Here is an 11,832-nt window from a genome sequence, read left to right on the forward strand (position 1 = left end):
TTGAAGAATTGATAATCTGATACTTTATGATTTAACATCTCATAAGGAGTTTTATTAGCAAGAGTAATAGATGGAAAATGATTGATAATAAATGTAGCAGATAAAAAAGCATCATCCCAGTATTTTAAAGGCAAAACCAATATTAGCTAACATGAATAATCCAACTTCAACTAAGTGCCTATGTTTCCTTTCTACCCTACCATTTTACTGGTGGGTGTAAGGATAAGAATACCTATGTGTGATATTATTTTGTGCTAAAAATTGCTTAAAGGTATAAGACATATATTCTTGACCATGGTCAGTGTGTAATTGTTTAATGGAATGTCCAGTATATTTTCCATTTGCAATTTATACTATTGAAAAATTGAGAAATCTTAAGATTTTGTAGAGAGTAAGTAAATATATAGATATCTAGTATGTGAATTAAGAAATAAAACATAATAAGAGAATCCATGATGTGATAGGACTGGAGAAGGACCCTAAACATCACTGTAAATCATTTCTAAAGGATGGTTAAATTGATTAGAACCAGAATGAAATGACAATGCATGCATCTTAGATATACAACAAAATTTACACAAGGAGGAAGAGGCATTATCATTTATCTGTATTGGTGAAAGATTACATTTATTTTGAGAATCAAAGAGACAATCTTAGGTGCACAATGCCAAACTTCAAAATGATGACAAATATCAGACAAGGCAATTGGATTAGATGTAATGATGAGTGATTTTGCTATTGCCACCCTTTCAAATTCCTAAACTCCTTCCTTAGGACATTTTTAGAGTAGAATCTGGTAGGTGTCCTGAGATTTGACATAATAAACATGAGAATGAAATTCAAAATAGCAATTATTATCTTTAGTAAATTAGTAAATACTGATTAAATTGCTAGAGATATCAGGGGAATGCAAAAGTTGTTTAAGAATAAATTTGTTATTGTTATCAAGAGAAACTAGGTAAGAATGACTGATATGTGCAATAGGTGTTGAATTACCAATACCTAAAACTGCTTGTTCTGTACCCTGAAAATCAGAGGAGGTTAGAAGACTGGAATGTTCATTTGTGATTTGATGAGAAGCTCCAATGTCTAGAAACCAAGAATTCTCAGAAGATGCAACTAGGGAAGTGAAGTAAGCTATGGGATTGTGAACATTTTTGAGTTGAGACAAACATCATTAAGTATATACCTTTGAGGTTGCAGGTCAAACTTTTTGAAGCTTTGGTGTTTCAGCTCTCGTCAGAATATCAATAGGACCACCAACTCTTTGAGGTGAGGGTTGCACTACTCGACTTTCATTTACTTTGAACTTTCCCTTGTTTGGTCTTTGTCATCATAAGGGTTGTGTCTTCATCGATATCCCAGTTTTCCTCAACTGGTTGTGGGTCAACAGCAATTTGAGTGATGGGTGTCTGTTGAGTAACTGAAGAAATTAAAAGGTAAGGGGAGTCGAGTATCAAAATGATGCCTAAAGAAGTACGAAGTACTTAGAAATTAAAGATTTATTTTATATACTCACCTTTGGTTTTTTTTTTTGTTGCTATCTGCGCAATAGATAAATATTGACAAGATGTTATAACGAAAGCCTGAATCTATGAGAGTATGTGAAAGGGAAAGTACTGAATACCATAGAGCTCGGAGGTGTCCAAATTCGGGAGGAATTGAGATCCCAAGCTGAAGAAAAAATTGAAGAGGTCCAAATCAGGAATGAGGTCGGAAAAACGACAAACGTGGGGACCAATCTGAAAGAACAATTGAATAAAAGCTTGTTAAGCTCCTACGGAATAATTATGATCTTTTGGTCTGGAAAGTCTCTGACATGTTTGGGATCCATCCCAACCTCCCGAGCCACAAGGTTGTTGTTTACCCGAGCTCACGACCTGTATAACAAAAATGACGAAAGCTTAGTCCTGAAAGAGCAGAAGTTGTAGAAGAGCAAGTTCAGGCACTATTAGAAGCTGACTTCACAAGAGAAGTAAAATATCCACTATGACTCGCTAATGTGGTATTCGTGAAGAAACAAAACAGAAAATAGAAGATGTACATCGACTATACCAATCTCAACAAAGTCTGTCTAAAGAATCCTTACTCTTTATCCAGTATTAATACTTTAGTAGACTTAGTTTTGGGCTATAAATACCTATCTTTTATAGATGAGTACTCAGGATATAATTAAATTTTGATGTATAGACCGGATCAAGAGAAAATATCTTTCATCACTTCTAAGGCAAATTACTGCTATATAGTTATGTCCTTTGGATTGAAAAATACCAAGATTATATATCAATGGTTGATGAACAAGGTACTCTCATCTCACCTTAAAACATTATTAAAAGTCTATGTAGACGACATATTTGTTAAGACCAAAGAAAGAGCCACATTGAAAAATTGATACTTTGATAGTAATAACACTCTTATCTGTACCTAAAATCCACATTATTTTTTTGGTCCAAAGATTATTGAATTACTATTCTTATAGTGCTATCAACTACAAATAGGTTATCCTATATTGTCAATGAACACTTCTAAAGAGATGAACACTTCTAAAGAAATAGACAGTCTAATCCAGTGAAAACTCGAATTCTAATAATACTGGCTTACTTCCTTCCTACCAGATAGGATTAGAATATCAATATCTCTTCTGCGAACGGAAGTTTAACTCAATATCTTGAACTCATAACTGCGAACGGAAGTTTAACTCAATATCTTGAACTCATAATCTCACTTCGTGCGTGTAACTCTAAAAAGAAGACGCTATGTATATGTTGGGCTCTTGCAGCACAAGGAATTTCTTGAGACATTCCATTCAAAAAGAGCAAAAAAAAAAAAAACCTTAGTTAAAAACAATAGGTACTAAATAGTGCTAATATTTTTATGCATACATGACAATTTTTTATGGTTTAGTTTCGAAGATACTGTTAAATTTATTAACTAAAAAAATCATATGAAGTATAAAATTTAAATTTTAATACATTTATTTATTAGGGAAATATTATTTTTTATTGATAATAATTTTAATATATATTTTTAGGAAAAATATTAGCTAAACCAATTTCTTAATATCAAAACGAGTGTTTTGTTTCTTTAATGTTAGTGGTTTATTGTGTTAGTCATAATGGTGGCCTGGTCCCTAGGTCTCTTAATCCTTATCTGAGTTAAATTTTAATTTGGCCCTTGAAATTTGATCTGATGCTCAGAATGATCTTTACAATTTCGTTGGTCCTAATTAGAACTCTCAAATTTATAATTGTGCCTCCAACTTGACTCTGCGATTATCTCCGTCACTGAAATACTGATTTGGCATAATTACATAACACGATGGACACTACTTAAACGACAACGTATTGATTTTGTACCCAAACCTTTTAGAAACCACGTCATTTCAGTTTTGTGTAGATCAAAACTCTCTTTCTTCTCACTACGATGATCATAAGTTTTAACCCACACAAAATTGAAACAATGTGGTTTTCAAAGGGTTGGACGCGAAACCAATATACCATCGTTTAAGTAGTGTCCAATATGTCTTGTCATTGCGTTAGATTAGCATTCCGGTGATGGAGATGATCGCAGAGGCAAGTCGGAATCATGATTGCAAATTTGGGGGGTTCGAATTGGGACCAATAAAATTGTGAAGATCATTCTAAATATCAGACCAAATTTCAGAGACCAAATTAAGATTTAACTTATTCTTATCCATATCTAAAAAGTATGTTAGACTTGATTCACTTGTTTCTCAATAATTAGAGCATAAATCCAAGAGATAGTGGTAGTATTTGTGCTTCCCTTTGTTTGTAATGGGATTTGATTAACAAGTGTTTTAAGTATAATTTTAAAAATTCATTTACCATTTTGGTTGAGAGCGAAATAATTAAAGAAATTTTTATGGATGAACTCTATTTGTATATAATCATGATAAAACTGAAAGTAATCCATGCTGCTCACCAAGTCCAACTTAATTATATTTTCAAAGTTATTATAAATTATAAAATTGAAATTACTCTACATTATAAAATCAAATCTAATTTTATTAAAATGAAAACTCACATGCAGTTGTATTTATGTGAAGTTAACAATTAAAAATCGTTAGACGGTAATTTAATCAAATAAATTAAATTATCTAATCATTTTTAATTATCAATTTTTATTTAAAGATAACTGTACGTGAATCTCTAATCTTTATTAATAGTTTAAGAATCTATTTTATAAAAATAAAAGATTAAACAAATTTTAATATTTACTTATTTATTAATTACTCTTTATAATCAGTTATGTAATAATTATTAGTTTAAATAAATAAAATATGGCTTAAAATTTAAAAATAAATTTTATCACTCCCTATTTACTAATGTCACTTTTATTATATAGTATTTTTAGTTATTCTTATACAAAAATAGAGTATAATTTAAACAAATCATATAAAGAAAAAAAAAAGACATTATCAATTATGAAAATGAAAATACCATTCTCTTAAAAACAATCTATTATGTTTGGATTAAATGAAAAACATTATCAATTTGTATAACAACATGGGCAAGAAGGTGTAAAACTATTATTTATATTTATATTATTTAATACCGAGAATAATTTGATAAAATTATTACAAAGACACAAACAATTAGCTTTTTTTTTTACTTTAATAATAAACATTTAATTATAATGTGTGGAACGAATATTATTATTCTTTCATTTTTATATTATTTTAGAAAATTAGATAATAAAAAAAGAGTAAAAAGACAATTAGGCATACTTTTCCTTATCAAAATCGTACTGATATAATTAAGGTTCTAAAAACCAGACCGATCATTAAATCGTTTTAATCACTGGTTCATTAGTTTACTAGTCCAATCAGTTTAATCGTAGTCTAACTGTAGTTTAACCGAAAAAACCATTTTATAATAAAAATAATAAATTATAAATAAACACTCTAAAACATCATTATAAATAAAACACTCTAAAGAATTATTGTCCAAGGTTTCCAATTTTAATGACAAATAACTGAATGTTGTTAGAAAGCTTCTCTGGGATACTTCTCTTTCTTCATTTACCGTCAAAAGCAATGATAGCCTCGTTGAGTTGAAAGTTGCTTCCCTGCCTCCAACTAAATCAAGTTGTAACAAAAATTCAGAACAAACAAGAAGAAATAAAAACACAGCAATTAAGAGAAAGGCTTTAATTTTGTTTTTTTGTCTCTTTTTTATTTTGTGCTAGAAACTTGAAATTGTATTCCCTTACTTCTAGCTAGAAAAACCATATATTTTTAATTTAATTGTAACACCCTAACTACCAAAGCTCACGCTTTCGGCTGAGCGACTCTGATAGCTCGGACATTACGACAACACTTATACTATTTAATACTAAAATATGAGCCTGTTTAAAACTTTCTAGTACAATATCATTCCCAAGATACTTTCGTTCGATAACGTACATCTATAGATATCATACAACTTACAAAACTCATAAAGAGTACATCCATATATATACATACATATATATGAATAATATTACAAACATTAACCAATACAATCCCTATCCCTCTTACAAAATATATCAAGATAAAGGCGAGGGTACAATAAATAATAAGCTACAGCAATACATAGCATTTCAACGACAACTAAATAAGCTCTTCGTGACTTCAGCGCTCATATCCTGAAAGGGGAAAAATGTAGGGGGTGAGAACATCATCCTCGAAAGGGTTCTCAGTAGAGGATTTTTGGGAATTACTGTAATAGGATACATGAAGATAAACCGTACCAGTGATTAATAACCATCTTATGCCTCTTTTCAAAAACAACGGTTTTCAATAAAAATAAAGTCGGAAATCTTTTCTGAAAGAGGAACTGTTCAATCCTCAAAACATCAAAGCCTTTCAAAAAGATTTATCTACACTGAACCAAACTAGCCTTTCATATCTTATTCCAAACCAAAACCACAAAACCGAAATCAACCGTCGGTCCATCTCATTCAACCACGGCCCTAGGCCCAAACAATCCAATCACAACCAATCCACCACAATCCAACAAAGTTCCAAATGCAAACACAAGTAGGAAGATGCAAACACAAACAAATAGTTATTGCAAGTAGAACAATTAGCAGTTAATCACATAGGCAAACCAAGTACAATATGCACACCCAAACAATGTCACATAGATGCATATGATGCATGCCTGTCCCTAGTGGCTGATGATATCATTTGTCGGTTATAGAGCCAACCCGACAAGTCCTGGTAGCTAACCATTGGACTGTCCCTCTGTCGCGCATCCCCAACTCGAGTTATACTCATCATAAACTTGATCATAATCATGATCCATATCCATCACCTTCACTGGTGAATATTTACGGGGGCGAGCTCATCCGGGACTTTCACAGTGCCCGGCCACACTTATGACATAGGGTCAGCAGAGTCTCGAGCCTCCACCTAGAGCACGTGGTGGCTGGCCACTGCTTTCTCCCAGGGATCTCGTGCCTCTGATAATGGAAGTGCAAATCACAATTATCAATAATTCAGCATATACATGCATTCATTCTCATCCATGGATCAACATCCATCTCAGCCATCTGGCTCACGGTTCAGTCTAAAACCAGCCAATATTCATAGCATACACAGCTATTCCGGCTCACGGTTCAATCCAGAACCAGCCAATATTCATAGTATACACAGCCATTCCGGCCCATAACAAAACAGCACTTCCACCATCCAACATCATCAAATTCATAAAACCGGCATTTAAGCCATAAATCACTTTTTCTCAAATCGTTTCACTTTGAAATCAAGTTTCAACTCTTTTCAGCCTTGGCTTTAGAAATCTCGTTTCTCAAATCATCTCAGGCTCATAAGCCAAATTTACTCAAAGTGAGTTCCCCTTTTTAAAACAAAGCCACTCTCGGCATTTTCTTTCCAAAACTTCCAAAACCATGGCAAGTTAAGGATTTATTTCAAAGTATCCAAAATCACCCATACAACAATGGATTCAAAGTATTCAAAATCACTCATACAACAATGGAATTTTATAACAAAGGTTCTTCGGCAGAGTCCCAAGTCTTTAGGGGAGAATAACATAACTCATTTCACCAAGTTCATTTAAAATCATTAAAACCTTGGCTTTCCGATTTGAGATCTAAGCCAAACCGAGTCACGTAATCATTTACTTCTTTCAAAGCCATTTTCTTTACTTAAACAAAACCAGCTTCAATTCCATAATTAAATTTGAAGCGTTTCAAACTGCTAAGAAAATCATTTTTGTTGTGTTAAACTAGAGTTCAAAGGGTACTCTGAATCTTATTCAAAACGTTAAAATAATGAGGTTCATCAATCGAAATCCAATTCCTTTTAAAATCACGAAAATTCTTCCAATGGACACTCTTTATGTTTAATAGAGAAAAACATAAACCCGTTTTACCTTTTAAAACAGCCCCAAGGCAAAATTCTCTTCCGAATAACTTGTACCCAAAAACATACTATTCTTCTTGGAAAACAAGGAGAAATCATGATTCTCTTTTTTTCAATAATTCTTTCAAAGCATAGCTTTATCGCTTTCATAATCGTTCTAAACAAAGAATTCACAATCCTCCGAGTAAATAGGAAGGGCATTAAACTCAAAATTTTTCAAATAACATTTCAAATAAAGCCTTGAATTTTATAGAAATTTTGGCAGCATCTCCCCTAAAACTTGGACTTTGCCACCCGGTTCGGGTCCCAACTAAACCGTTCCTCAATCCCTTTTCAACAGTCCAGAATCCAAAAATCAATTCAAAATCAAGCTAAATCCAACAGTCACCTCATTGGCATATCTCAAGGAAACTGTTTTAAAATCAAATCAATATCAACCGATTTAACTCATTTCTAAAGCTTTAAAGAAACGGTTCAATAACAAATCATTTGTCCAAAACCAAGTCAATTGAAGTAAACCAGGCTGAATTCAAAAGTGCATTCGACTTTTCAAATCATCAAAACAATTAACTCAAATCAAATCAATCCTCAGCGGATTAAACTCAGATTTCAAATCTTTAAAGAATCAACTTCAAAACATTACATTTCACAAAGCCGCACAACTATTCAGCCAAACCAACATCCATAATCATTCGAGTCAATCAAATAATACATAAGGCAGATACAATCACCAAATACACAATATCTCACATCAGTATCCATATGTAATAATTCCAATACACAAAACATAGTTTTTGGAAAGCGCCCCTACCTCAAAACGCAAAACCATAGGCCAAACGCGTCACAGAATCCTTTCTGCCTCGACCCGAGATCAACGGTCAAGGTCCTGGCTCCGCGTGTCTTTCTCAATAGTAGAAACAACCTCAACGCCACAAGTAAACTCAGATTCTAACTCCTAGAACCATCAACATTACAATTACTTTATTACACGGAATAGAACACTAACGCAGAGCTCTCGAAACAGGAATACTTACTGAAACTAAAAGAGAATGACTGCACCGAACCACAGCGCCGCCCTCTGAACCGGTTGGGCGGTGGCCCCGGCAGCTACCTTCAGCGGCTGCGGCGACCCGACTCTGGCAACGGTGACTGAAACCAACATGCCGCAACAATAAAGCTCCAGAATCTCACAAGAAACGAAAACCAAATTCGAAACCCTTACCGACAGTGGTTTTCTGGCGACGGCAGAGAGGTTTTCCGGCGACCATAGCGGCAGATTCTGACGGCACAGCAGCAAGGGCGGTGGAACCACCCACCACCACACGCCTCACTCTCTCCGCAAGCCCCCCCACAAGCGCGTTCTTCCTCTGTTCGCGCCTTCATCGACACCAGCGAATACAGCTTCTATGGCAGTTCCCGGCGGCAGCAGCGGTGGCCTCTCTCAGCGACCCACCATCTGCGGCGACACTGGGCAGAGACGGCAACTGGTGGTGACGAGCTCGGACAACGGCGGTGACACGGACAGCGGAGGCGGCGCGATGAGGCTGGCTCCAACGACGCACCATCCTTCTCCCTCTCGATCTCTCTTCCCTTGCTTTCTCTCATCCGCGGCGGCAATGGCGACTTCGGTGGCCACGGCGAGGAAGCTCGCAACGGTGACAGGCGGCGTTATACCCTAGCACTAGCGGCGGCGACTCAGCAGGGACGAGCTTCACAGCGGCAGGGCAAGCAAGGCGTGACGGCGCGTCATGGTGGTGAACTGAACGGCGGCAGCAGCGTGACCCATCTCCCCTTTCGATCGCAGCTCCTCTCCCTCCCTCTTTGATCTGTTTTCTGCTTCTGTTTCCTTACTCTCATGGAAAGGGGAAGGAAGGAAACCGTGTGGGCTGCCGCTGGGTTGGGTGAGAAAGGAACCGGGTCATGGTTAGGGTTTCAGGGTTAGGGTTTCATTTTCAAAAATTAGGGTTAGGGTCATTTTGGTAATTTCACATAAAATTGGGAATAATATAGTAATTGGAACCCAATGTAAATTCAACACTAATAGTATGTGGAAAAATACTATTTTCTCTTCTATTTTTACATATTACTTTCAATAAAATACCCAAATCAAATAACTAAAAATAATATAATTAAATCTTTTATTTTCCAAAGCAGCAGTATTAATATTTAAAAATATTAATTATTTAATCCAAATCATATAAAATCCATATGTTTCATAACTGCCAACTTTATAATTTAAATATAGAAAATAACCCAATAATTATAAAATTGGATAAAGATCATAACTCGTCTCAATTTCAATAAATCAAAACTTGCCTTAATTATCTTTAATAAAATAATTTCTGAAATTAAGGCTATAAATAACTATATGATTTGAGACTTGATCATAAAAAGACTTTTCAAAAATTCTGGGTCTTACATCAATCATAACTAGACCATGAGTTAACCCTAAAACTAAAGCTTGAATAAACAAACTATGTCATAACAGCTATTAAGTATGCAAATTGAATTAAAAAATAAATAAATAAGCAAATTAATTTTTTAATGAATAAAAAGAGCAACTAATTATGAAAGAGAAACAGAATATGAATATATGATTACATGAAATGAAATGAGGAAAGAATTGAACTGATAAGAAGAAAGTGTGATAGATGAGTGATTGTTGAAAGAGAAAGGAGAGTGAATAGCAGGAGAAGAAGCATTATAATTGAGCTTTAGGTTAAGTAAACCCATGATGTTATTTCCAGAATTCAAGAGAAAGATGAGATTCCATCGAAGGAAGTTAGTTAAATTGCTTCTGTTACAACCACTACCAGTTATTCATCTTCTCTGCATTAAGATTAGCTGTATCGTTCGAAATGGGAAGATTAGAAGCCAAAATTATTATCCACAGATGTATATTCGCAAATATTTCTTGGTTCATACTATTATCCATAATTGAAATCAATAAATTACCAAGACAGTCACAATCTAAGTAAAAATTAAATCATAAAACAGTAAAACAAACACAACAACTCAGCAACACATCATTAATCAATAATCACAATACATTCAAAGTCAATAATCAGTAAACTAAAATCACAAGTTCAAATTTTACAATGTGAAATTAACAACATTCAAACTTTGCACACAATTACTTTCAAGTTGACATAACAATGATTAATCAAATAATAGCTTAAGTGGATCTATACCTTATTTTTTTGATACAGCTACAATCACTAAAATTTTTATAAGTTAATCCCCTGTTTAGATGTTAAGTACAGTTTATTTGGTTATAAAAGAGAAAAAGGTGTCATAGCAATTTTTATTTTCGCAGAAACTTGGAGAATAACAACTTCATTGGTTTAGTTCCCAGTGAACTCCTTAATAGATCAAAGAAATTAAAGGTTCACTATCATTGAGGCATGCATGCTTAGTTAATAGCAAATAGTCAAAAATCCAAAGTCTAAAGTTTATAATGACTAGTAATCAAAGATATTCTTAATTTTTGATATAATTTTAATCATTTTATTTTAATCTGAAAATGCTACTGTAGGGCAAAATCTATACCTATGTAGTTCTGCATCATCATGCAACCAACACATCGAAATAATTGAGAAGATGAAAAACAATGTACTTATTCCTGTAGTAGCAATGTAGTATTAGTTGTTGGAATTTTGGTGTTTCTAATAATTTCTGCAGCAGCTATAGTCTTCTTAGTTACCACAGTCCATGGAGCCACCACAGGAAGCCATATGAAGTGGGGCTGAGTAGAAGAAGACAACATCGGACACCGAGCTCGAAGAAGAAGCTGCGATTGGTGAGTCTCTCCTTACGGCGGTGGTGGAGGCTATAACCTAGGGTTGAGAGTTGAGAGAGGAGAGAGTCTGAGGAATTGGGGAAATCAGAAATGGCTTGAGGAGGAGGAAGATTTTTTTATCCTTAGGCACAGAACCTTAAACGGCGACGTTTCATTAGAACCGGTTGGATCTCGGTTCGGTCTGACTAGTCAATTTTTGGCCGGTTCAATGGTTCAAAAACGGTTTTAAAGAAAACGATTTTTGACAATGAACCGATCCGTATCAAAGTCTGGTTCACGATTGGACCGGTTCAATTGGCCGGTTCGATTTTCAGAACCATGGGACCAAAAAATCAGTAAGAATCGGATCGATCCAGCCAGTTTTTGTTAAAACCGATGTTTAAGAAATCGGGACCCATTCGAAACTCTTTGCAGTTTGCCCCCTTGTTCGAAGGAGTCCCCAAGTCTAAGACCCTAATCTCAGTTCTCAGTTCTCACTCCTCCTGAAGCATACCCCCGCCACCCCCATCTCTCTTTCTCTCTCATTCTTAGCTCATCTCGGTTCACCGCCACCCCCATCTCTCTTTCTCTCCTCCGTCTATGCTCGGCTGCTCGCGTCTCGTTGCTCACCCTCACTGCTCGTTGCTCCCTTCCTTGCTACCTGTCG

The 11,832-nt window shown here is 34.9% G+C and overlaps 1 long non-coding RNA gene across 1 annotated transcript; it reads right to left on the reverse strand.

The window, feature by feature from the left end:
* Positions 1 to 4,887: 4,887 nt before the first annotated feature.
* LOC127748342 (uncharacterized) lies at positions 4,888 to 9,310 on the reverse strand. Its single transcript, XR_008010338.1, has 3 exons — positions 8,422 to 9,310; positions 8,199 to 8,342; positions 4,888 to 5,646 (listed from the first exon to the last, which is right to left on the reverse strand). It is a non-coding gene; the product is annotated as an uncharacterized LOC127748342 (long non-coding RNA).
* Positions 9,311 to 11,832: the final 2,522 nt, after the last annotated feature.

The sequence above is a fragment of the Arachis duranensis genome, chromosome 6, assembly GCF_000817695.3.
Source record: "Arachis duranensis cultivar V14167 chromosome 6, aradu.V14167.gnm2.J7QH, whole genome shotgun sequence".
NCBI classification, from domain to species: Eukaryota; Viridiplantae; Streptophyta; class Magnoliopsida; order Fabales; family Fabaceae; genus Arachis; species Arachis duranensis.